We start from the raw sequence: 26,589 nt of genomic DNA on the forward strand, positions 1-26,589 counted from the left end.
TTGTTTCCCCTATGCTTTGTATCATATTGTACAACAACTGATGAAAGTAACGCTGTAAAAGTCAGAAGAAGAAAAAATATTACTGTTATTTCCATTTGGTTGAAATTACAATTGAAACAGGATCGTCTAATCAGCAGGTTTTACATGGGTGGAGTTTTGGCTTGCCTGCTGACATCACCAGGCGGTATACGTCAACAGACCAATAACAAAGAGAGTTCTAAACTGCCAATAACAGCTAGTTTTCAGGTTACATAGCCCTCCAATTGGGCCCTTCACTCAGACCTCCTCCAGACAGTCCTAGCAAAATTATAGCTTGAGAAATCATTTTTTACAATTTTAAAAGGAAAACTATTACAGTAAGGTACTTAATTGTTACCCAGAAATTATTTAACATTGAGACTCACTGCATGCTCATAGAATAGGGCTGTGGAAAGCTGAGCGAAAATGGAGGAAATCTAAACTTCCGGAGGACCTATCATCCTTCCACTCCCTCTTCTCTACCGTCTCTTCTTCTGTATCTGCTGCTAAAGCTGCTTTCTATCACTCTAAATTCCAAGCCTCTGTCTCCAACTCTGGGAGTCTTTTCCTCTCCTCCTCCATCTCTTTGAAAAAAAGGTTGACGACATGAGCTCCTCATTTACTCAGCCTATGGAGTCCACTGGTCTCACTTACACAGAACTACCCTACGGCTTGACCTTTTTCTCCCAAATCAAAATTGTATTTGTTGCGTACACAGATTAGCAGATGTTAAAGCAGGTGCAGTGAAAAGCTTATGTTTCTAGCTCCAGCAGTAAGTGTCTAACAGTAGAATACTAATACACAAATAATCCCACCCCCCCCAAATTAAAAAAACATTTACAATCAGAACAAACAATATCAGAACGAGCAATGTCAGAGTCCGGAATATAGACATGTATAGACAGTATGGACAATATATAAGTAGGAAAATATTTGTACAGCAGTAGTTAAGTAGGATGAGCTATGTCGAGAATAAGGTGCCTTCAGAAAGTATTCATTCCCCTTGACTTATCCCACATTGTTGTTACAGCCTGAATTCAAAATGGATTCAATATTTTTCTTCCCCTCACCCATATATACAAAATATCCCATAATTAAAGTGAAAACAGGTTTTTAGAAATGTTTGCAAATGTATTGAAAATTAAAACACAGAAATATATACATTTACATAAGCATTCACACCAGTGTTAATACTTTGTAGAAGCACCTTTTGCAGCGATTACGGCTATGAGCCTTTCTGGGTAATTCTCTAAGAGCTTTCCATACCAGGATTGTGCAACATTTGCACATTATTCTTTTCAAAATTCTTCAAGCTCTTTGAAATTGTTTGTTGATCATTGCTAGACAACCATTTGCAAGTCTTTCATACATGTTTTACTTAAATCTACTTGAAGATCTAACTCAGCCACATTCACCATCTTCTTGGTAAGCACCTCCAGTGTAGATTTGGCCTTAAATTTCAGGTTATTGTCCTGCTGGAAGGTGAATTCATCTCCCAGTGTCTGGTGGAAAGCAGACTGAACCCGGTTTTCCTCTAGGATTTTGCCTATGCTTAGCTCCATTGTGATGTATTGGATTTGTCCCAAACATTTGTATTCAGGACAAAAAGTGAATTGCTTTGCCACTGTTTTTGCAGTATTACTATAGTACCTTGTTACAAACAGGATGCATGTTTTGGATTTTTTTTTATTCTGTACAGGCTTCCTTCTTTTCATGGTGAAATCCCTGAGTGGTTTCCTTCCTCTCCGGCAACTGAGTTAAGAAGGACGCCTGTATATTTTAAGTGACGGTGTATTGATGCACCATACAAAATGTAATTAATAACGTCACCATACTCAAAGGGATATTCAATGTCTGTTTTTACCCATCTACCAATAGGTGCCCTTCTTTGCAAGGCACTGGAAAACCTCCCTGGACTTTGTGGTTGAATCTGTGGTTGAAATTCACTGCTTGACTGAGGGACCTTACAGATAATTGTATGTGTGGGGTACAGAGAAGAGGTAGTCATTCAAAAATAGCGCTGTAGCGCTGTCTTAGGCATCACAGTACGGACATTGCAATTTATTCCCCTGGCCACATCTGCAGTCCTCATGCCTCCTTGCAACATGCCTAAGGCACGTTCACACAGATGAGCAGGTACCCTGGGCATTTCTTTAGGTGATTTTCAGAGTCAGTCGAAAGGCCTCTTTAGTGTCTTAAGTTTACATAACTGTGACCTTATTTGTCTACCGTCTGTAAGCTGTTAGTGTCTTAACAACCGTTCCACAGGTGCATGTTCATTAATTGTTTATGGTTCATTGAACAAGCATGGGAAACCATGTTTAAAGCCTTTACAATAAAGATCTGTGAAGTTTTGGGGATTTTTATGAATTATCTTTGAAAGACAAGGTCCTGAAAAAGGGACGTTTCTTTTTTTGCTGAGTTTATAAAGTTAGTAATTGATTAGCTTAATTTCTCAGATATCAAATAAAATTAACAAAATAATGTTACAGGAATGCTAATCTTACCTGTTTTTAACTACAGAAACAAATTGTGACCAGTGTTCAATGAGTCTATATACTGTGCATATGGCAGCAGTCTACAGTCGTGGCCAAAAGTTGAGAGAATGACACAAATATTAATTTCCACAACGTTTTCTGCTTCAGTGTCTTTAGATATTTTTGTCAGATGTTACTATGGAATACTGAAGTATAATTACAAGCATTTCATAAATGTCAAAGGCTTTTATTGACAATTACATGAAGTTGATGCAGAGTCAATATTTGCAGTGTTGACCCTTCTTTTTCAAGACCTCTGCAATCCGCCCTGGCATGCTGTCAATTAACTTCTGAGCTACATCCTGACTGATGGCAGCCCATTCTTGCATAATTAATGCTTGGAGTTTGTCAAAATTTGTGGGTTTTTGTTTGTCCACCCACCTCTTGAGGATTGACCACAAGTTCTCAATGGGATTAAGGTCTGGGGAGTATCCTGGCCGAAGACTCAAAATATATATGTTTTGTTCCCCGAGCCACTTAGTTATTACTTTTGCCTTATGGCAAGGTGCTCCATCACGCTGGAAAAGGCATTGTTCGTCACCAAACTGTTCCTGGATGGTTGGGAGAAGTTGCTTTCGGAGGATGTGTTGGTACCATTCTTTATTCATGGCTGTGTTCTTAGGCAAAATTGTGAGTGAGCCCACTCCCTTGGCTGAGAAGAAACCCCACACATGAATGGTCTCAGGATGCTTTACTGCTGGCATGACACAGGACTGATGGTAGCGCTCACCTTGTCTTCTCCGGACAAGCTTTTTTCTAGATGCCCCAAACAATCGGAAAGGGGATTCATCCCTCCGATGTCAACAACTACAGACCAGTATCCCTTCTTTCTTTTCTCTCCAAAACTCTTGAACGTGCCGTCCTTGGCCAGCTCTCCTGTTATCTCTCTCAGAATGACCTTCTTTATCCTAATCAGTCAGGTTTCAAGACTGGGCATTCAACTGAGACTGCTCTTCTCTGTGTCATGGAGGCTCTCCGCACTGCTAAAGCTAACTCTCTCCTCTGCTCTCATCCTTCTAGACCCATCTGCTGCCTTTGATACTGTGAACCATCAGATCCTCCTCTCCACCCTCTCCGAGTTGGGCATCTCCGGCGCGGCCCACGCTTGGATTGCATCCTACCTGACAGGTCGCTCCTACCAGGTGGCGTGGCGAGAATCTGTCTCCGCACCACGCGCTCTCACCACTGGTGTCCCCCAGGGCTCTGTTCTAGGCCCTCTCCTATTCTCGCTATACACCAAGTCACTTGGCTCTGTCATATCCTCACATGGTCTCTCCTATCATTGCTATGCAGACGACACACAATTAATCTTCTCCTTTCCCCCTTCTGATAACCAGGCGGCGAATCGCATCTCTGCATGTCTGGCAGACATCAGTGTCGATGACGGATCACCACCTCAAGCTGAACCTCGGCAAGACGGAGCTGCTCTTCCTCCCGGGGAAGGACTGCCCGTTCCATGATCTCGCCATCACGGTTGACAACTCCCTTGTGTCCTCCTCCCAGAGTGCTAAGAACCTTGGCGTGATCCTGGACAACACCCTGTCGTTCTCCACTAACATCAAGGCGGTGACCCGATCCTGTAGGTTCATGCTCTACAACATTCGCAGAGTACGACCCTGCCTCACACAGGAAGCGGCGCAGGTCCTAATCCAGGCACTTGTCATCTCCCTTCTGGACTACTGCAACTCGCTGTTGGCTGGGCTCCCTGCCTGTGCCATTAAACCCCTACAACTCATCCAGAACGCCGCAGGCCGTCTGGTGTTCAACCTTCCCAAGTTCTCTCACGTCACCCCGCTCCTCCGCTCTCTCCACTGGCTTCCAGTTGAAGCTCGCATCCGCTACAAGACCATGGTGCTTGCCTACGGAGCTGTGAGGGGAACGGCACCTCCATACCTTCAGGCTCTGATCAGGCCGTACACCCAAACAAGGGCACTGCGTTCATCCACCTCTGGCCTGCTCGACTCCCTACCTCTGAGGAAGCACAGTTCCCGCTCAGCCCAGTCAAAACTGTTCGCTGCTCTGGCACCCCAATGGTGGAACAAGCTCCCTCACGACGCCAGGACAGCGGAGTCAATCACCACCTTCCGGAGACACCTGAAACCCCACCTCTTTAAGGAATACCTGGGATAGGATAAAGTAATCCTTCTAACCCCCCCCCCCTTAAAAGATTTAGATGCACTATTGTAAAGTGGTTGTTCCACTGGATATCATAAGGTGAATGCACCAATTTGTAAGTCGCTCTGGATAAGAGCGTCTGCTAAATGACTTAAATGTAAATGTAAATGTAAAATTACTTTACCCCAGTCCTCAGCAGTCCAATCCCTGTACCTTTTGCAGAATATCAGTCTGTCCCTGATGTTTTTCCTGGAGAGAAGTGGCTTCTTTGCTGCCCTTCTTGACACCAAGCCATACTCCAAAAGTCTTTGCCTCACTGTGCATGCAGATGCACTCACACCAGCCTGCCATTCCTGAGCAAGCTCTGTACTGGTGGTGCCCCCGATCCCGCAGCTAAATCAACTTTAGGAGACGGTCCTGGTGCTTGCTGCACTTTCTTGGGCGCCCTGAACCCTTCTTCACAACAATTGAAACGCTCTCCTTGAAGTTCTTGATGATCCGATAATGGTTGATTTAGGTGCAATCTTACTGGCAGCAATATCCTTGCCTGTGAAGCCCTTTTTGTGCAAAGCAATGATGACCGCACGTGTTTCCTTGCAGGTAATCATGTTTGACAGAGGAAGAACAATGATTCCAAGCACCACCCTCCTTTTGAAGCTTCCAGTCTGTTATTCGAACTCAATCAGCATGACAGAGTGATCTCCAACCTTGTCCTCATCAACACTCACACCTGTGTTAACGAGAGAATCACTGATGATGTCAGCTGGTCCTTTTGTGGCAGGGCTGAAATGCAGTGGAAATGTTTTGGGGGGGATTCAGTTCATTTGCATGGCAAAGAGGGACTTTGCAATTAATTGCAATTCATCTGATCACTCTTCATAACATTCTGGAGTATATGCAAATTGCCATCATACAAACTGAGGCAGCATACTTTGTGAAAATTAATATGTGTGTCATTCTCAAAACTTTTGGCCATGACTGTAGATTGTATTGGGGGGAGGGGGAAAGGATATGGTCTCAATTTTCAATAAGCTGGTCTTAGGGATTCCTGTATGTAGCCTAGTGCACTCATTGTTTTTTCCTACTTCGTCCGCTTCTCGGAGCAGGGGGCTCTCCTCCTTCAACTGGGAAGGTTTCTTGTAGCTAGGGCTTCAATGGCGCTTGTGAATTCCATCCTTTGCGTTCCCTTCCATACCCACTGCACTACTGGGAACAGAGCTGAGGCTTGATCCCCTTTTCCTCCAGTGACTGTCTGATCGGAATGTATTCCTTGCATCTCTCTTTCAGCTTAGCAGACAGGTCCTGGACGAATCGAATGGACCAACCGGTGATTTTGATCTCCTTTCCCCCCTGTGATCTCAGAATGTTTATTTTGGTTTGATAGTTCCACCGTTTGAAGGTTACCATGCTTGGGTATTTAGTGTTATTTTGTTTAATGCCGATCCCGTGGCATCGTGATATAGCCACGTGAAGTTCCTCTGATATCAGGTTGATCACATAGCTGGTATGGTCACCTTTTTCCTCGTCTTCCGGTAAGGACAATATTCTCATGCTGTTTCGTCTAATTCTATTTTCTTGCTGGTCCAATTCATCTTCTACTGTTTGCAACTTTGTTTCCAAAAGACTCATTTTGTTATCTTGTTCATTCATTCATTCATTCAAATGCCTTGTTTGTGCGTGTCTGACACGATAGCGTCTACTTTCTTTTCGAGCAAATCTACCTTTGTATTAACAAATTGTAGAAGTTTGGATTCGTGTCACCGCTCCGTTTTACCAACTCATTGGTTCGCTGTTGTACACAACTGATCACTCATGCTTTTCCAGTTGCTTGGGGATATGTTGATTCAGAGATTTTAGAGGCTTACTGTAAACTTTGTTGTCTTGTTTCTACATATAACCACAGTTTTGGTCGGTACAAAATGGAACTACTTACTTCCCATGCGTCCTATCGTTACGTGCTATTTTGGGCAAATCAAGTACCACTCTTCATATTTTCAAGCACAGTGGTGGCTGCATCATGTTATGGATATGCTCATCATAGGCAAGTACTAGGGAGTTTTTTTGTTGATCAAAATAAATGGAATAGAGCTAAGCACAGGCAAAGTCCTAGAGGATAACCTGGTTCAGTCTGCTTTCCAACAGACACTGGGAGACAAATTCATCTTTCACCAGGACAATAACCTAAACTCAAGGCCAGTATCTTACCACTGGAGTTTCTTCCACTTTGACATTACAGTTTTTGATTTAGATCGTTGAGAATTTTGGGGGGAATTTAATACATTTTAATCCCAATTTGTAACACAACAAAACGTGGAAAAAGTCAAGGGGTGTGAATACTTTCTGAAGGCACTGTCTTTTTTTTATTAACTTCTGGATTTCCATTTGAAATCAACCAAAGCTTGAAACCCTTTGTGACGATCGTCGTAAGGAGGAGACCAAGGTGCAGCGTGGTAAGTGCTCATGATTCAATTTTATTTATACTCAGAACACTAAACAAAATAACAAACAAAGGAAAACCAACGTCACGTTCTGCAGGCTTTCACTGAGCTGTACAAAAACAAGATCCCACAACTGAAGGAGGAAAAAAGGGCTGCCTAAGTATGATTCCCAATCAGAGACAACGATAGACAGCTGCCTCTGATTAGGAACCATACTCAGTCAAACACAAAGAAATACAAAAACTAGATTGCCCACCCCACATCACACCCTGACCTAACCAAACTAGAGGAAATAAAAGGTCTCTCTAAGGTCAGGGCGTGACACCCTTGGTCTATATGTATTGTCTAGTTTTAGTTGAGTCCTGGGTTGAATTGAAACAATAGCTGTGGATTAATTCCCAAATGCTATATGGGCCTAAATAGCATCATTGATGATATATAATTGAAATACGGGTATCTTTCATTTGCTCTGTTAAACCTATCCTTTACAATGTCTTATATAGCAACAGTGACTCTATTAAGTGGAGACTTGGTTAAAGCCCTGGATTGGAAACCAAAGGGATAGCTGTAGACGTATCAACTCTCCAGTAGGAGTTGCTGTTCAGTATAGTTTTTGTCTTATAGTGGATATTACATTGAAAATCTGACATTGTTTTAAATGTACAAATTCAACATATTTTATGCAGTTTGTCTGTGTTGAAAATTGGTTATCATGATGACATAATCCTGTGGGTGAAATTTCACCTTCAAAACAACAGTTGAAACTGCAGCAGGTTGATGACTTTTAAAAAATCCAATGTATTTTCCTCATAGATTCCACGTCACAATACGTTGACAAATTATGTTTAAACAACATTGATTTAATCAGTTTGTTCCCAGTCTCAGGATGGTAAATTGTGGTTGAAGATATCCCTCTAGTGGTGTGGGGGCTGTGCTTTGGCAAAGTGGGTGGGGTTATATCCTGCCTGTTTGGCCCTGTCCGGGGGTATCATCGGATGGGGCCACAGTGTCTCCTGACCCCTCCTGTCTCAGCCTCCAGTATTTATGCTGTCGGGGGGCTAGGGTCAGTCTGTTATATCTGGAGTATTCCTCCTGTCTTATCCGGTGTCCTGTGTGAATTTAATTATGCTCTCTCTAATTCTAAAGGAAGTTTGTTCTGAAGTGTCTGTCCTATATCTGAGATATAAGAAAGATCAGGAAACACACACACACACACACACACACACACACACACACACACACACACACACACACACACACACACACACAAACACACAGAGTACCAGTCAAAAGTTTGGTCACACCTACTCATTCAAGGGTTTTTCTTTAAATTTTACTATTTTCTACATTGTAGAATAATAGTAAAGACATCAAAACTATGAAATAACACATATGGAATCATGTAGTAACCAAAAAAAAGTGTTAAACAAATAGCCTCCCTTTGCGTTGATGACAGCTATCCACACTCTTGGCATTCTCTCAATCAGCTTCATGAGGTAGTCACCTTGAAAGCATTTCAAATAACAGGTGTGCCTTGTTAAAAGTTAATTTGTGGAATTTTTCCTTCTTAATGCTTTTGAGTCAATCAGTTGTGTTGTGACAAGGTAGGTGTGGTTTACAGAAGATAGCCCTATTTGGTAAAAGACCAAGTCCATATTATGGCAAGAACAGCTCAAATAAGCAGTCCATCATTACTTTAAGACATGGTCAGTCAACCCGGAAAATTCAAGAACTTTGTTTCTTCAAGTGCAGCCGCAAAAACCATCAAGCGCTATGACGAAACTGGCTCTCATGACGACCGCCACAGGAAAGGAAGACCCAGAGTTACCTCTGCTTCAGAGGATAAGTTCATTAAAGTTACAGTGAGGGAAAAAAGTATTTAATCCCCTGCTGATTTTGTACATTTGCCCACTGACAAAGAAATGATCAGTCTATAATTTTAATAGTAGGTTTATTTGAACAGTGAGAGACAGAATAACAACAAAAAAATCCTGAAAAACGCATGTCAAAAAGGATATAAATTGATTTGCATTTTAATGAGGGAAATAAGTATTTGACCCCTCTGCAAAACATGACTTAGTACTTGGTGGAAAAACCCTTGTTGGCAATCACGGAGGTCAGACGTTTCTTGTAGTTGGCCACCAGGTTTGCACACATCTCAGGAGGGATTTTGTCTCACTCCTCTTTGCAGATCTTCTCCAAGTCATTAAGGTTTCGAGGCTGACGTTTGGCAACTCGAACCTTCAGCTCCCTCCACAGATTTTCTATGGGATTAAGGTCTGGAGACTGGCTAGGCCACTCCAGGACCTTAATGTGCTTCTTCTTGAGCCACTCCTTTGTTGCCTTGGCCATGTGTTTCGGGTCATTGTCATGCTGGAATACCCATCCACGACCTATTTTCAATGCCCTGGCTGAGGGAAGGAGGTTCTCACCCAAGATTTGACGGTACATGGCCCCGTCCATCGTCTCTTTGATGCGGTGAAGTTGTCCTGTCCCCTTAGCAGAAAAACACCCCCAAAGCATAATGTTTCCACCTCCATGTTTGACAGTGGGGATGGTGTTCTTGGGGTCATAGGCAGCATTCCTCCTCCTCCTCCAAACACGGCGAGTTGAAAGAGCCAAAGAGCTCCATTTTGGTCTCATCTGACGACAACACTTTCACCCAGTTGTCCTCTGAATCATTCAGATGTTCATTGGCAAACTTCAGACGGGCATGTATATGAGCAGGGGGACCTTGCGGGCGCTGCAGGATTTCAGTCTTTCACGGCGTAGTGTGTTACCAATTTTTTTCTGTGACTATGGTCCCAGCTGCTTTGGGATCATTGACAAGATCCTCCCGTGTAATTATGGGCTGATTCCTCACCGTTCTCATGATCATTGCAACTCCACGAGGTGAGATCTTGCATAGAGCCCCAGGCCGAGGGAGATTGACAGTTCTTTTGTGTTTCTTCCATTTGCGAATAATCGCACCAACTGTTGTCACCTACTCACCAAGCTGCTTGGCGACGGTCTTGTAGCCCATTCCAGCCTTGTGTAGGTCTACAATCTTGCCCCTGACATCCTTGGAGAGCTCTTTGGTCTTGGCCATGGTGGAGAGTTTGGAATCTGATTGATTGATTGCTTCTGTGGACAGGTGTCTTTTATACAGGTAACAAGCTGAGATTAGGAGCACTCCCTTTAAGAGTGTGCTCCTAATCTCAGCTCGTTACCTGTATAAAAAACACCTGGGAGCTAGAAATCTTTGATTGAGAGGGGGTCAAATACTTATTTCCCTCATTAAAATGCAAATCAATTTATAACATTTTTAACATGCGTTTTTCAGGATTTTTTTTGTTGTTATTCTGTCTCTCACTGTTCAAATAAACCTACCATTAAAATTATAGACTGATCATTTCTTTGTCAGTGGGCAAACGTACAAAATCAGCAGGGGATCAAATACTTTTTTTCCTCACTGTACCAGCCTCAGAAATTGCAGCCCAAATAAAAGCTTCAGAGTTCAAGTAACAGACATGTCTCAACATCAACTGTTCAGAGGAGATTGCGTGAATCAGGCCATCATGGTCAAATTGCTGCAACGAAACCACTACTAGAGGACACCAATAAGAAGAGACTTGCTTGGGCCAAGAAACACAAGCAATGGACTTTAGACCGGTGGAAATCTGTCCTTTGGTCTGATGAGTCCAAATTTTAGATTTTTGGTTCCAACGGCCTTATCTTGTGAGATGCAGAGTAGGTCAACGGATGATCTCCACATGTGTGCTTCCCACCATGAAGCATGGAGGAGGTGGTGTAATGGTGTGGGTGGGCTTTGCTGGTGACACCGTCTGTGATTCATTTAGAATTCAAGGCACACTTAACCAGCAAGGCTACCACAGCATTCTACAGCGATACGCCATCCCATGTGGTTTGCACTTAGTGTGACTATCTCTAGTTTAAAATTGACCAATTTTTTAAATGGGGATTTGTGTATTATGCTAATTAGATTTCTGTGGGGGCGTGGACATCGACTCTAGGTCAAAGGATGGAAAGAAGCTTTTGAGTGACTTTGTTTATTTCCAGAGGCTACCAGTTTTACACTGGATATATTATAAACATTGCATTGGAGCTAATCACATTCCCCAATGAGAGGCTCTAGAAGCATGGGAAACTATCCTACATTTGTGACTAAATGCATTCACCATTTGTCTTGTATATGCTGGCATGCTTGTTTAAGTTTGTTGTCCAAAAACTATAGTTATTTAAGATAAGATCAGAATCTAACGTTGCCTTTTACGTTGTTTCGCCACTGTAAAATGTGTCTTCGGTCATGGCAGTTCCATGGAAACAGAAGGTTCATAATTGTACAGTAACGTTTACTCCATCACAGTTAATTCATGTAATAATGCATATGTCCAAGATGAACAAGGTTCCATGTAGATACTACGCCTAATAGACAGTTAAGTTGCCATTCAATAGATGCTGAAAGTTGTTAGGTCTGGAATGTAACATATGATCTCTGAAATGTGTTTTTTCCATGATCAGGCTGCAGAGGTCAGGTTGTTGAACTTGTTGTGGAAATCAGAGGGTAACCATTAGTACACTTGGTGGGATAAGGCAGGAATACCACGTGGTACCAGAGAAGTTCTATCTACTTACAATTAGTGGTGTTAACCATGTAACTTCCAACCAAACTTGAAACTGAACTGAATTTACTTCATTTAAAAAAGACCACTATCTGGGGAAAAAAAACATGCACAGAAACATTGAGTCTATTTTTTGTTTATCTGTCAACTTCAAAACCAATGAAGAATTAAAGAAATATGTAACGCTAAGTAGCTGGCAGCGGCACTACAGAGATGTAGTGTCAGGGCATTTGTGCTACTTTCAGCATTTGCCTCCAAATTAGGCCAAAGGAGTTGTGATGTCATGGAAAACCAGAATAGAATTTTACAGAGGGGTGTCCACTCCTGCAGGGGACCAGTTTCCATGGTCAGAAACAACGATTGAAACAACCAATTTCTCAGGCATTTCACACATTCAGCACCTAGGTACACATGAATTGCACACACTCACGTGAGTACACACACACACGCGCACATACAATATCAAAATGAAACTAAGCAATTATTATCTCCCTCAGTGGACCTTTCATTGTGTTGAATGAAGACTTCCTAATTGAGGCAATATTACTGTAATTTCCCTAACATAAACACACACTTGCCACTGTATAAGTGTACATATTTGTGAAGTGCCTTGTGTTTATTGGTGTACTGTGTGTCAGAGTATTTGATATATCACTGCACCACATTTCTCCACTTCTTTAAGCAGGACTGCAGAAATATGTGGAACTGGCCCAGAAACAAGGTACTTCTTTGGCTCTATAATGCTGAGTGGACATAGTGCTGTACCACATGTAGAACACAGAATGTAGTATAGTCCATTTGATATACTAAGCACCACACTAAGATATATCATCAGTAACAAGCACAATCATAAAAATCAGCCCTTGCTGACTGTAAAAGAGGAAAATAATTTTACCCAACAATCCAATGTGGAGCAGGTGCACTGTCGAGTGTCTGTCTGTCAAACGTCCCAATGTTCAGCCTTCCCTGTGGAGCACAGTAGCATACTATCAAACCAGTCCTCCGAGAATCCTGTCCCTCCTCCGGGATTGGCTCGCTCTTCTAGAGTATTCCCACTCCGTATCTCCCGTTCAGCTCTCCTCCTGTCCCCACTTCCTCCTATGCAGCAGTAACGGCCGGTGCTCTAGTGGATGTGCTATCACTGAGAGAAACCTCTCGAGCAGCACAGTGATCGGGGGGGGGGGGGGGGTCGTAGAAGCTGCTCTCTCTCACTGACGGAGCCTGCGAATGCAGCACCAGGGACCTCTGCCAGTTTCCAAGCTGTATGCAGTATTGACGGAGTTGCTGGGTGGATGCTAACATGGCACAAATTCTCACAGTGCTCGGCTCTCTTCCCCCCTTACTCTTTCACTCTCTCCCACACACGCAGACAAACACACACACACACACACACACACACACACACACACACACACACACACTCCCCCTCCTGCTTAGATCCTTTCATCATCGCCTTCAGATGCTAAAGGCCTGATTGCCAGTTAAGCCTGTTTAAAGACTGGCTCGGCTCCCCCCTGCACTGCCTGGGCTCCCCCCTGCACTGCCTAGTCTGCCTTCTTGCTTTGCTTGTCTGCCTGCTTGGTCAAACTGGTCTCATAAACTAGACATAACATAGTAAATGTAAATCCAGGACATTAAAATGAGCATGATGTTTAATTTTTTGAAAACTTTTCACCCCTTTTTCGTGATATCTAAATTGGTATTATAGTCTTGTCCCATTGCTGCAACTCCCATACGGACTCGGGAGAGGCAAAGGTTGAGAGCCATGCGTCCTCCGAAACATGACTGTGCTCGCTTCTTGACACACTGCTCACTTAACCTGGAAGCCAGCCGCACCAATGTGTCGGAGGACAACTAGCAACCGTGTCAGCGTGCATGCACCCGGCCCGCCACAGGAGTCGCTAGAGCACGATGGGACAAGGACATCCCAACAGGCCAAACCCTACCCTAACCAAGACGATGCTGGGCCAATTGTGCGCCGCCTCCCGGTCACATCCGGCTGCAACACAGCCCGGGATCAAACTCGGATCTGTAGTGATGCCTCAGCACTGCGATGCAGTGCCATAAACCGCTGCGCCACTCAGGAGGACCTAGCACGATATGTTGGTTGCGTGTTCGAATCTCACCACGGAAGACATTAGCATTATAGCTAATTAGCAACTACTTAGCATGTTAGCTAACCCTTCCCCTAACCGTAACCCTAACCTACAGTGGCAAGAAAAAGTATGTGAACCCTTTGGAAATAGTTGGATTTCTGCATAAATTGGTCATAAAATTTGATCTGATCTTCATCTAGGACACAACAATAGACAAACAGTCTGCTTAAACTAATAAGACACAAACAATTATACGTTTTCATGTCTTTTTTGAACACACCGTGTAAACATTTACAGCGCAGGGTGGTTAAAGTATGTGAACACTTGGATGTAATAAGTGGTTGACCCTCCTTTGGCAGCAATGACCTCAACCAAATGTTTTCTGTAGTTGCGGATCAGACCTGCACAACGGTCAGGAGGAGTTTTGGACCATTCCTCTTTACAAAACGGTTTAAACTGCAATATTCTTGGGATGTCTGGTGTGAACTGCTCTCGAGGTCATGCAACAGCATCTCAATCGGGTTGAGGTCAGGACTCTGACTGGGGTACTCCAGAAGGCGTATTTTCTTTTGTTGAAGCCATTCTGTTGTTGATTTACTTCTGCGTTTTGGGTCGTTGTCCTGTTGCATCACCCAACTTCTGTTGAGCTTCAATTGGTGGACAGATCGCCTAACATTTTCCTGCAAAATGTCTTGATATACATGGGAATTCATTTTTCTGTCGATGACAGCAAGCTGTCCAGGCCTTGAGGCGACCCCAAACCATGATGCTGCCTCCACCATACTTTACTGTTGGGATGAGGTTTTAATGTTGCTGTGCTGTGCCTTTTTTCTCCACACATAGTGTTGTGTTCCTTCCAAACAACTCAACTTTAGTTTCATCTGTCCACAGACTATTTTGCCAGTAGCGCTGTGGAACATCCAGGTGCACTTTTGCAAACTTCAGCAATGTTTTTTTTTTGGACCGCAGTTGCTTCTTCTGTGATGTACTCCCATGAACACCATTCTTATTTTGTGTTTTACATATCGTAGACTCGTCAGAGATGTTAGCATGTTCCAGAGATTTCTGTAAGTCTTTAGCTGATACCCTAGGATTCTTAACCTCATTGAGCATTCTGCGCTGTGCTCTTGCAGTCATCTTTGCAGGACGGCCACTCCTACGGAGAGTAGCAACAGTGCTGAACTTTCTCCATTTATAGACAATTTGTCTTACCGTGGACTGATGAACATCAAGGCTTTTAGAGATACTTTTATAACCCTTTCCAGCTTTATGCAAGTCCACAATTCTTAATCTTGGGTCTTCTGAGATCTCTTTTGTTCGAGGCATGGTTCACATCAGCCAATTCTTCGTGTGAATAGTAAATCAAATTTTGTGAGTGTTTTTTATAGGGCATGGCAGCTCTAACCAACATATCCAATCTCATTGATTGGATTCCAGATCAGCTGACTCCTGACTCCAATTAGCTTTTGGAGAAGTCATTAGCCCAGGGGTTCACATACAGTTGAAGTCGGAATTTGCATACACTTAGGTTGGAGTCATTAAAACTCGTTTTTCAACCACTCCACACATTTCTTGTTAACAAACTATAGTTTTAGCAAGTTGGTTAGGACATCTACTTTATGCATGACACAAGTAATTTTTCACAGACAGATTATTTCACTGTATCACAATTCCAGTGGGTCAGAAGTTTACATACACTAAGTTGACTGTGCCTTTAAACAGCTTGGAACATTCCAGAAAATGTTGTCATGGCTTTAGAAGCTTCTGATAAGCTAATTGACACAATTTGAGTCAATTGGTGGTGTACCTGTGGATGCATTAAGGCCTACCTTCAAACTCAGTGCTTCTTTGCTTGACATCATGGGGAAATCAAAAGAAACCAGCCAAGACCTCAGAAAACAAATGTAGACCGCCACAAGTCTGGTTCATCCTTGAGAGCAATTTCCAAACGCCTGAAGGTACCACATTCATCTGTACAAACAACAGTACGCAAGTATAAACACCATGGGACCACGCAGCCGTCATACCACTCAGGAAGGAGACGCGTTCTGTCTCCTAGAGATGAACGTACTTTGGTGCGAAAAGTGCAAATCAATCCCAGAACAACAGCAAAGGACCTTGTGAAGATGCTGGAGGAAACAAGTACAAAAGTATCTATATCCACAGTAAAACGAGTCCTATATTGACATAACCTGAAAGGCCGCTCAGCATTGAAGAAGCCACTGCTCTAAAACCGCCATAAAAAAAGCCAGACTATGGTTTGCAACTGCACATGAGGACAAAGATCGTACTTTTTGGAGAAATGTCCTCTGGTCTGATGAAACAAAAATAGAACTGTTTGGCCATAATGACCATCATTATGTTTGGAGGAAAAAGGGGGAGGCTTGCAAGCCAAAGAACACCATCCCAACCGCGAAGTATGGGGGGGCAGCATCATGTTGTGGGGGTGCTTTGCTGCAGGAGGGACTAGTGCACTTCATAAAATCGATGGCATCATGAGGCAGGACAATTATGTGGATATATTGAAGCAACATCTCAAGACATCAGTCAGGAAGCTAAAGCTTGGTCGCAAATGGGTCTTCCAAATGGCAATGACCCCAAGCATACTTCCAAAGTTGTGGAAAAATGGCTTAAGGACAACAAACCCAAGGTATTGGAGTGGCCATCAAAGCCCTGACCTCAATCCCGTAGAAAATTTGTGGGCAGAACTGAAAAAGTGCGCGCGAGCAAGGAGGCCTACAAACCTGATTCAGTTACACCAGCTCTTTCAGGAGGAATGGGCCAAAATTCACCCAACTTATTGTGGGAAGCTTGTGGAAGGCTACCGAAACGTTTAAACAACAATTTAAAGGCAATGCTACCAAATACTAATTGAGTGTACGTACATTTCTGACCCACTGGGAATGTCATGAAAGAAATTAAAGCTGAAATTAATCACTCCGCTATTATTCGGAAATTTCACATTCTTAAAATAAAGTGGTGATCCTAATTGACCTAAGACAGGGAATGTTAACTAGGATTAAATGTCAGGAATTGTGAAAAACTGAGTTTAAATGTATTTGGCTAAGGTGTATGTAAACTTCCGACTTCAACTGTACTTTTTCCAACCTACACTGTGAATGTTTCAATTATGTATTCAATATAGACAAGAAAAATACAATAATTTGTGTGTTATTAGTTGAAGCACACTATGTTTGCCTATTTTTGTGACTTAGATGAAGATCAGATCAAATTTGATAACCAGTTTATGCTGAAATCCAGGTAATTCCAAAGGGTTCACATACTTTTTCTTGCCACTTTACATGCCCGTCTGTGTGGAAATGTTCTGCCTACTGTAAATACCTATCTGACTGCAACATCTAACGTGTTGGTCCCATGTTTCATGAGCTGAAATAAAATTTCCCAGATATGTTTCATATGCACAAGAAGCTTATTTCTCAAAAATGTCAACTAATTTGCTTACATCCCTGTTAGTGAGCATTTCTACTTTGCCAAGATAATCCATCCACCTGACAGGTGTGGCATATCAAGAAGCGTATTAAACAGCATGATCATCATTACACAAGTGGGGACAATAAAAGGCCACTATAAAACGTGCAGTTTTTCACACAACACAATGCCACTAATGTCTCAAGTTGAAGGACGTGCAATTGCATGCTGACTGCAGGAATGTGCACCAGAGCTGTTGCCGGATAATTTAAATGTTACTTTCTCTACCATAAGCCGCCTCCGTAATTTTAGATGATTTGGCAATACGTCCAACCGGCCTCACAACCGCAGACCATGTGTAACCACGCCAGCCCAGGACCTCCACATCCGGCTTCTTAACCTGCGAGATGTTCTCAGACGAGCCACCTGGACAGTTGATGAAATTGTGGGTTTGCACAACCGAAGAAGTTCTGCACAAATTGTCAAACTGTCTCAGGGAAGCTCATCTGCATGCTCGTCAAGCTCACCAGGGTCTTGACCTGACTGCAATTTGGCGTCGTAACCGACTTCATCGAAGGTGAGCATTTGCCCACTGAACACTGGCATGCTGGAGAAGTGTGGTCTTCAAGGATGAATCCCGGTTTCAACTGTACCGGGCAGATAGCAGGCAGCGTGTATGGGGTAATATGAGCAAGTGGTTTACTGACGTCAACGTTGTGAACAGAGTGCCCCATGGTGACGGTGGGGTTATGTATGGGCAGGGATAAGCTACGGACAACGAACCCAATTGCATTTTATCAAAGGAAATTTGAACGCACATTAGAAACCGTGACGAGATCCTGAGCCCCATCGTCATGCCGTTCATCCGCTGCCATCCCCTCATGTTTCAGCATGATAATGCACAGCCCCATGTCGCAAGGATCTGTTCACAATTCCTGTAAGCTGAAAATGTACCATTTCTTCCATGGCCTGCATACTCACCAGACATGTCACCCATTGAGCATGTTTGGGATGCTCTGTGTGGTACACAATCAACAGCCTGCTCAACTCTATGCGAAGGAGATGTGTCACGCAGCATGAGGCAAATGGTGGTCAGACCCTTACTTTTTTTTAAAGGGATCTGTGACCAACAGATGCATATCTGTATTTCCAGTCATGTTTAAGCCATAGATTAGGGCCCCATTTTATTTATTTCAATTGACTGATTTCCTTATATGAAACTGTAACTCAGTAAAATCTTTGAAATTGTTGCATTTATATTTTAGTTCAGGAAGCGAACAGAAGACATTTCTTACTGGTTGTAAATCTGACCAGTTACTAACCAAAATACGAAACATTTCCAAGACGTTAGGGAAAAAGACATTTGTTTGGTTGTAATCTTATGTCTTTATCAAAAGAAAACCAGTTTGCAACCAGAAAAGTATAGTTTTCCCCTGCTTGGAGGATAGAGTGGGAAAAGGAAACACTGAAGCAGTCCTTGTTGTCCTTGACCAGTTTTCTTGGGGGAAGGGGCATAGCTGTGCTGATTTCTCTAATTGAATTGTTTATTTACAATGATTTATTATTATCCGGGTGGATTGTCAGATCCCCTCTGTAATTTATGACAATGGCAAGGCCTCATATCATAAATCATGTAAAGTGATTGATTTTATGGAAATACTGCACCAACAACCCACAGCTGGGTTATTCTTGAATTGCGTTGGCATTTGAGCCTCTTGGCTTTGCAACATCAAAGACACTTAAATTGACAAATAGTTAGACGTCATACATGATTTTGTTCATATGGAACTGTTTATTAATTATAAAACATAAATGCAAGACCTTTATACTGCAAATCTTTAAAGTACTACAGGCAAGCAAATTGGCTTGTCCCAGTGAGTTGTATTGACAGGTTTTGGGGAATAGCTTTCTATTATTTTGAATGCTAGAAAGTAAACAAAAAGTGTTTAAAATATTATATAGGTCATTAAAAACAAAGACTATTAAAATACCTGGACCCAGAGGTGACACCTGAACCATAACGTTGCAAATGAAATGCTTTGATTTGGCTGTCATGCTCAGCCACTACAAACAAGCATCACTTGGGCTCTCTTGTGTATTGCTGCTCTGCTAAAAATACCCTCTGCTGGTCACACAGAGAAAGAACAGCGCCACTGGGTGTGTGAATGTGTGTGTGTGTGTGCGTGCACATGTGTGTCTGTCAAGTGTTACTATAAGGTAAGCAAGATGACCGATCATCTCTCCCCAACGGCAGGAGGAGGGTCACAACATGCCATCACTGGTACATCACTTAGTTTAATTTAATTATGGTAGTACTCCTATCTGCTCACTTGCCCAGGGACAGCCAGCCATGCACTCCAAAAACCCAGATTAAAGTACTACAGGCAAGCAAATGGGTGACTCATTTACGAGCTACGATCTCCAAATGTTAATGTCAGCAGCTTTAAGTGTAGGCTTAACCCCTGCCCCTCTCTGGGCAATACTAGGCTGTGTAAATACAAAACATCTGATTTAACTTACTTTGATACAGAGAGTGACTCATTTGACTTTACTCTTATTGGTGATAAATGATTGTTTGAACTTTCTCCCTTTTACATTTACAGTAGACTACATAGTCTTTCCTCAAAAAAAAATGTTTTGTCTAGCTCCTCTCATGCCTATAGGCCTACTGCATTGTTCCTGAGCCTAAATGTGCATTAAGAACTCAGGCTGCCTCATGTGGCCAAGTGCACTAAAAAAAACATTGGAAGTATCAGATGAGGCTTACAATTAATTTATCTTTCCTGTTGCAATGAATCTCAGCAATTGCCATACTTAAAGGGGAAGTTCCGTATTTTCCAACACGTATTGTTAGACGGTCCCTCACGCTGAAAGTAGTCTTTGGGCCCAGACTAACTGTAATCCATGGTTCGGTTTTCTTTAAACAGCCTGTAGAAACTTCAGCTAACTTTAGCCACCACTAGCTAAAAATCTATGGGAGTAGTAAAGGCCAAATCAACTCAATCGTTTAGCTTGATGTTACTTAAAGGTGATATGGCAACAAAATAAATTAACAGCTACCACATGACTCTACCACTCCCATAGATGTTTAGGTAGCAGTGGCTAAGGTAGCTGACGTTAGTTGTGGCAAAGTTAGGCTATCCAAAGTCAAACTATATCTGGAGATCGTTAGGGACCGTCAATAAATTACGCTAAGGAAATAACTGCAGAGTTTGCATTCGAAAATAAATAGCTCCCCCTTATGTTATGTAATATTGATCAGGGACCCTAAAAAAAATAAGATACCATTTCAAATTGTATCAAATTTTATTTGTCACATGTGCCGAATACAACAGTGAAATGCTTAGTAACAAGCCCTTAACCAACAATGCAGTTAAGATAAAACAAGTTAAAAAAATGATAAAAATAAATAAATAATTAAAGAGCAGCAGTAAAATAACAATAGCGAGGCTATATACAGGGGGTACCGGTACAGAGTCAATGTGAGGGGCTCCGGTTAGTCGAGGTAATTGAGGAAAACCCCTTCTCAAAGTCATCTTGTCCCCAAAAATGTTTTTTATATATATATTTTTTTACTTCTTTCATACTGGACACAGAGACATAAAAATGGTATCCGTGAGTTAATTTGACTCTGGGGAAGTAGATAAAGGGCCTCATTGCCAAAATCCCAATGTATCCCTTTAAGGGACGATACAATATATAAACTAGAGGTAGTTTCTTGAGCCAATGCTAACTAGTGTTAGCACAATGACTGGATGTCTATAGATATCTTCTAGCATGCTAGCAGATACCCATAGACTTCAAGTTATTGCAGTAACACTAGTTAGCATTGGCTCACGAAACTACCTCTAACTTCCTTTATAATGGACACAGATACATAAAAATGGTATCCAGGAAATCTGACTCTGGGAAAATAGACAAAGGTCCTAATTGTCAAAATCCCAAAGTATCCCTTTAACATACAATACATAATTGAAAGGAACTGTATTATCTTCACCAGGGCCCAGTTTCCCAAAAGCATCTTATTAAGGGTAAGTTCATCATTAGAAACTTCGTTAGAACATCTTTACATTTCCGAGCCGTTTCCCAAAACCGTCTTTGTTAACGTTGCACTTGAAAATCGCTCGTAATCTAATGCCTACCTCAGACCAGTGGTGGAACAGTTATAGTGCCTTTGGAAAATGTATTCACACCCCTTGACTTCACTGGTCAACACACAATACCACATAATGTCAATGTGGAATTATGTTTTTAGAAATGTTTACAAATTAATTAAAAATGAAAAGTTGAAATGTCTTGAGTCAAGCTTAAATAAGTTTGAGTATGGTGAAGTTATTAATTACACTTTGAATGGTGCATCAATACACCCAGTCACTGCAAATATACAGCCGTCCTTCCTAACTCAGTTGCCGGAGGGGAAGGAAATCGCTCAGGGATTCCACCATGTAGCCAATGGTGACTTTAAAACAGTTACAGAGTTTAATGGCTGTGATTGGAGAAAACTGAGGATGGTTCAACAACATTGTAGTTACTCAACAATATTAACCTAACTGACAGAGTGAAAAGAAGGAAGCCTCTACAGAAGAACAAATATTCCAAAGCATGCATTCTGTTTGCAACAAGGCACTAAAGTAATACTGCAAAAAATGTGGCAAAGGAATTCACTTTTTGTCCTGAATACAAAGGTGTTATGTTTGGGGCAAATCCAGTCATTACTGAGTACCACTCTTCATACTTTCAAGTATAGTGGTGTCTGCATCATGTTATGGGTATGCTTGTAATTGTTAAGGACTGGGGAGTTTTTCCAGGATAAAAAATAAACAGAATAGAGCTAAGCACAGGCAAAATCCTAGAGGAAAACCTGGTTCAATCTGCTTTCCACCAGACACTGGGAGATGAATTCACCTTTCAGCAGGACAATAACCTAAAACATAAGGCCAAATCTACCCCGGAATTGCTTACCAAGAAGACAGTGAATGTTCCTGAGACTTGAAAATGGTTGTCTATCAATGACAAATTTTACAGAGCTTGAAGAATTTGGAAAATAATAAAAAATGGCAAATATTGTACAATCCAGGTGTGCAAAGCTCTTAGAGTCTTATCCAGAAAGACTCACAGCAGTAATAGCTGCCAAAGGTGATTAACATGTATTGACTCATGAGTTTGAATACTTCCGTAAATGCGCTATTACTTTATTTTATTAAGTTATATGGTATGTTCAACTTCGAAATCAATGGTTTTAGTTTGGAATACATTTTAAACCGAGTCTCAGCGTAATCCCGTTACCATCGAATTGTCCATATCAAGACATGCAGAAACCAAGCAGGCACACGAATTACAATGACCAGAGGCTCATGCAATTAATAAAATGAGTGCAAACGGGTTAGGGTTACCGACAAAAGCTTTCATTGCACTTTTCCATCAGAAATACAGGACTTTATCCATGTCAAACAATATCAAAATATACAAAATGGTGGCTATAAAAACATTTCAAAAAGTAGTTTTAATTAGGGTTGCAAAGGGAGGGTATATTCCTGGAAACGTTCAAAATGTACCAAGGATGTACCAAGGATTTTATGTAATCTATCACAAAACATCTAGTGGTCCTTTTGGGTACTTGAGATTATCACAGGTGTCTGTAATAATCTCTGGCCCTCCATGTGGCTTTATCACGTCAAATATATTGAATAAAATGAAAATAGAATGACAACGCTGTAAACATTATCCTAAATAACTTCAGCTTTAGTGAATACCATTGTTTTTCATCATGAACTATGGTCAATATGTATTCGTTGTCAATGTTCGTTCTGGGGTCAAACTGGTGGCAGTTGTGAAAAAAGTCACTGGAGAGTTAATTGAAATAATGCCATTGTTGATTAGATGCTTTTTTCATTAATTAGGCAATTCTCTCTTGAACCACATGGTCTATCTACTAGAAGCTAATAGACAACAGACACAGATATAAATTATTCTATTTCTCTAATATTCAAGTATAAATTACCAAGGTTACGATAGATTGCCATATATTTTCTATTAATTACCAAATGTACTGAAGATTCCGGTAACATTGGTAAATTACCAGTAGCTTTGCGACCCTAGTTTTAATAACTCAAAATAGACCCAGGTAGTCAACAGTCTGAAGTCAACTTCACACAGTCAACTGTTGCTTCTTTTACCGTTCTCATTCAAATAATTAAATTAGTCATTCAAAGCTGCGGCTCCAGATAGCAGGCGTTTGTGTTACACTTTCTGTTACTATGTTGCTTGTAAAGTCCCAAGTGAGTCTGTTTTTGTCCAGTTAGACGTGGCAAATGTTCTAAATGTTTGAGATCATTCGTAAAAATTGAGATACTTTTTTCACTCGTTTGGTTGATTATAACGTTACTGAATCTCTCCATTGGCCTTCATGAACTCTTGCCACTCCCAAACAAACAAAACAATACTCACTGGAGTTCCTGCTGCAATGGGATCGCCCGGCTTCGGTGGATAAATCCCTTAACAAGTCTGTGGACTCTCTTCTGAAACACATGCAAGTGTTGGCAATCGATGAATAGATTAATGCTCTGAACCGTGGAAAGGATGGCCGTTGTTCGCGAACGGGGGAGGAGAGGTGGCGTTCGACTACGGATTAAACATCAGCAGCAGGCGACGCATCCCTTACCTTATATTATCCTGGCGAATGTGCAATCTTTGAGGAATAAAACAGACGAGTTGCAGGCAAAGGTCAATCATCTTCAAGAGTGCTGAGTCTCCTGTTTTATGGCTTTTAATGAGTCTTGGCTGACTGACTCGTCTTTGGAGATAAAATGATTCGGGTGTCTGTTCCGACCGGACCGGGACAGCAGTTCGACTGGGGAAATCACGGGGGCAGAGTCTGCTTGTGCATAAATCACCGATGGTGCAACAATGTAACTGTCATGAGAGACTATGTCTACCTGATATTGAGCTGCTGTCACCTTTCTGTCTCCCAAGAGAGTTTCCCCAAATATTTATCATGGTCGTTTACGTTCACCGTAAGGCCAATGCGAATAATGCTGCTGATCTTATTTATACTGTGACACAAAATGCAATCTGTGTCTCCTGATGCCCCCAATATTATTTTAGGACATTTTAATTCACTGTAACATGAAGAAAACTCAGAATAACACCTATTAATATGTCACCTTCCCAACACACCTCAACAAGACCCTGGGCCTATGTTATGGCTCCATCAGAGGGGCCTACAAGTCTACAGTGAGAGCTTATCTGACCACAACACAATGCATCTTCTGCCTCTCTACAGGACTGTGCTGAAGAGTGAGAAAGCACAAAAGCTGTAAGTGAAGGTTTGGACCAATGAAAGCAATCTGGAGTAGCAACAATGAGGGCTGCCTAGAATGGAATGAGAACTGTGGTTGGGCTACAAGACAAGGGAAACAAGATGATACAGGTTGATGGTTTTAACTCAAACAAAGGACTGGCTGATGAGCTAAATGGTTTTATCTCAGATCTGACAATCAGAACTTTAGTGGAGGAATTACTGAGATGCGTATGAGGACAATTGCTACTCCCAAAATGGAATTTAGCATCCAGTGTCACGAGCCGATTCACAGACCAAAGTTAAAAAGAGCCCAGGACCAGACAACATTGGTGGACAGGTACTTAAGTCATGTGCAGAACAACTCAGTGGAATTTTTCATCACATTTTCACTCAAGCTGTAGAAGGTGCCTAAAATCTGGAAGCATGCTACTATTGTTCCTGTGGCAAAAAGCAAATTCCCCAAGGTGCTAAATGACTTTAGTGGCACTGACGTCCTTGGTGATGAAATCATTTTGAGAAGTTAATCAAGAAGGATGTACTGCGTCAGGTTGAGTTTTCCCTGGACCCCCTGCAGTTTGCTTACAGGGCCAAGCGAGGGATGGAGGACCCCACTCTAACCCTACTCAACTTCCTCTACAAGCACCTGGAGGGCCGAAAAACCCCACTTGAGGCTTCTGTTCATGGACTTCTCATCTCCCTTCAATACTATCCAGCCTCACATACTAGCAGAGAAGCTCCTATCCCACTTTTTAAGCTGGATGTGAGCATTGTGGGCTGGATAGTGGACTTCCTTACCGACCGGTCCCAACAAGTGCGAGTAAATGGCGTCAAAGCAGCTCTGCTCCTCCACCGGTTGGTAAGGTTGTGTGCTCTCTCCTCTCCTGTACATACTACACACTAATGACTATCGTAGCGAATATGAAAACAGGCACATCATCAAGTTTGCTGATGACTCTGTCATCGTCGGTCTACTACAGGACGGAGAGTCTGAGCATGGGCCTGTGGTAGATGACTTTGTGTCATGGTGTGAGAACTGCTTCCTCCAACTGAATGTCTCCAAAACTAAAGATATGGCCGTTGACTCTTGAAGGCAGCCACTGAAAACCACACCCACTGTGGTCATGGGACATGACATTGAGCTGGTCAGTACCTGGGAACAGTGCTGGACAACAAGTTGATGTTTGAGGAGAACACATACCATCTGAGAAAGATGAACTCTTAACGTCAGCAAGACAATGATGACCCCGTTTTACAGGAGTTTTATTGAATCCGTATTGATGTTCTCGATGGTGGCCTGGTTTGGACAATCTTAATGTTTGCAACAGAAATAGGTTGTACAGGGTGGTTAAGGTGGCCAGCAAGGTCATCGGGATGCAACAGGCACAGTTCAGTGATGTTCAGAAAGCGAATGGTGAGAACTAATGGTATCAGACTGTCCTGGTCACCACCTCCTTGACCATTTTGCACTTCTCCCTTCAGGTCATGATAGACTTCTCAAACTCAATAGCAACATATACAATAACTACACTGCTCAAAAAAATAAAGGGAACACTAAACAACACATCCTAGATCTGAATGAATGAAATAATCTTATGAAATACTTTTTTCTTTACATAGTTGAATGTGCTGACAACAAAATCACACAAAAATAATCAATGGAAATCCAATTTATCAACCCATGGAGGTCTGGATTTGGAGTCACACTCAAAATTAAAGTGGAAAACCACACTATGGGCTGATCCAACTTTGATGTAATGTCCTTAAAACAAGTCAAAATGAGACTCAGTAGTGTGTGTGGCCTCCAATGTGCCTGTATGACCTCCCTACAACGCCTGGGCATGCTCCTGATGAGGTGGCGGATGGTCTCCTGAGGGATCTCCTCCCAGACCTGGACTAAAGCATCCGCCAACTCCTGGACAGTCTGTGGTGCAATGTGGCGTTGGTGGATGGAGCGAGACATGATGTCCCAGATGTGCTCAATTGGATTCAGGTCTGGGGAACGGGCGGGCCAGTCCATAGCATCAATGCCTTCCT

The 26,589-nt window shown here is 42.2% G+C and overlaps 1 protein-coding gene across 5 annotated transcripts in view; it reads right to left on the reverse strand.

The window, feature by feature from the left end:
• Positions 1-24,756, reverse strand: part of aifm3 (AIF family member 3) — a 49,923-nt gene extending 25,167 nt beyond the window's left edge. The window contains exons 1-3 of one of the 5 annotated variants that reach the window (XM_029762232.1): positions 23,917-24,755; positions 23,703-23,773; positions 12,626-12,696 (exon numbers count right to left, since the gene is read on the reverse strand). The gene's annotated coding sequence lies outside the window, so the exon portion shown is untranslated. Of the gene's footprint in view, positions 1-12,625; positions 12,890-23,702 lie in introns of those variants that run through there. The other 4 variants (XM_029762234.1, XM_029762233.1, XM_029762230.1 and 1 more) reach the window with 4 other exon arrangements.
• Positions 24,757-26,589: the final 1,833 nt, after the last annotated feature.

Source organism: Salmo trutta, chromosome 9 (genome assembly GCF_901001165.1).
Source record: "Salmo trutta chromosome 9, fSalTru1.1, whole genome shotgun sequence".
In the NCBI taxonomy this organism is placed as follows: domain Eukaryota; kingdom Metazoa; phylum Chordata; class Actinopteri; order Salmoniformes; family Salmonidae; genus Salmo; species Salmo trutta.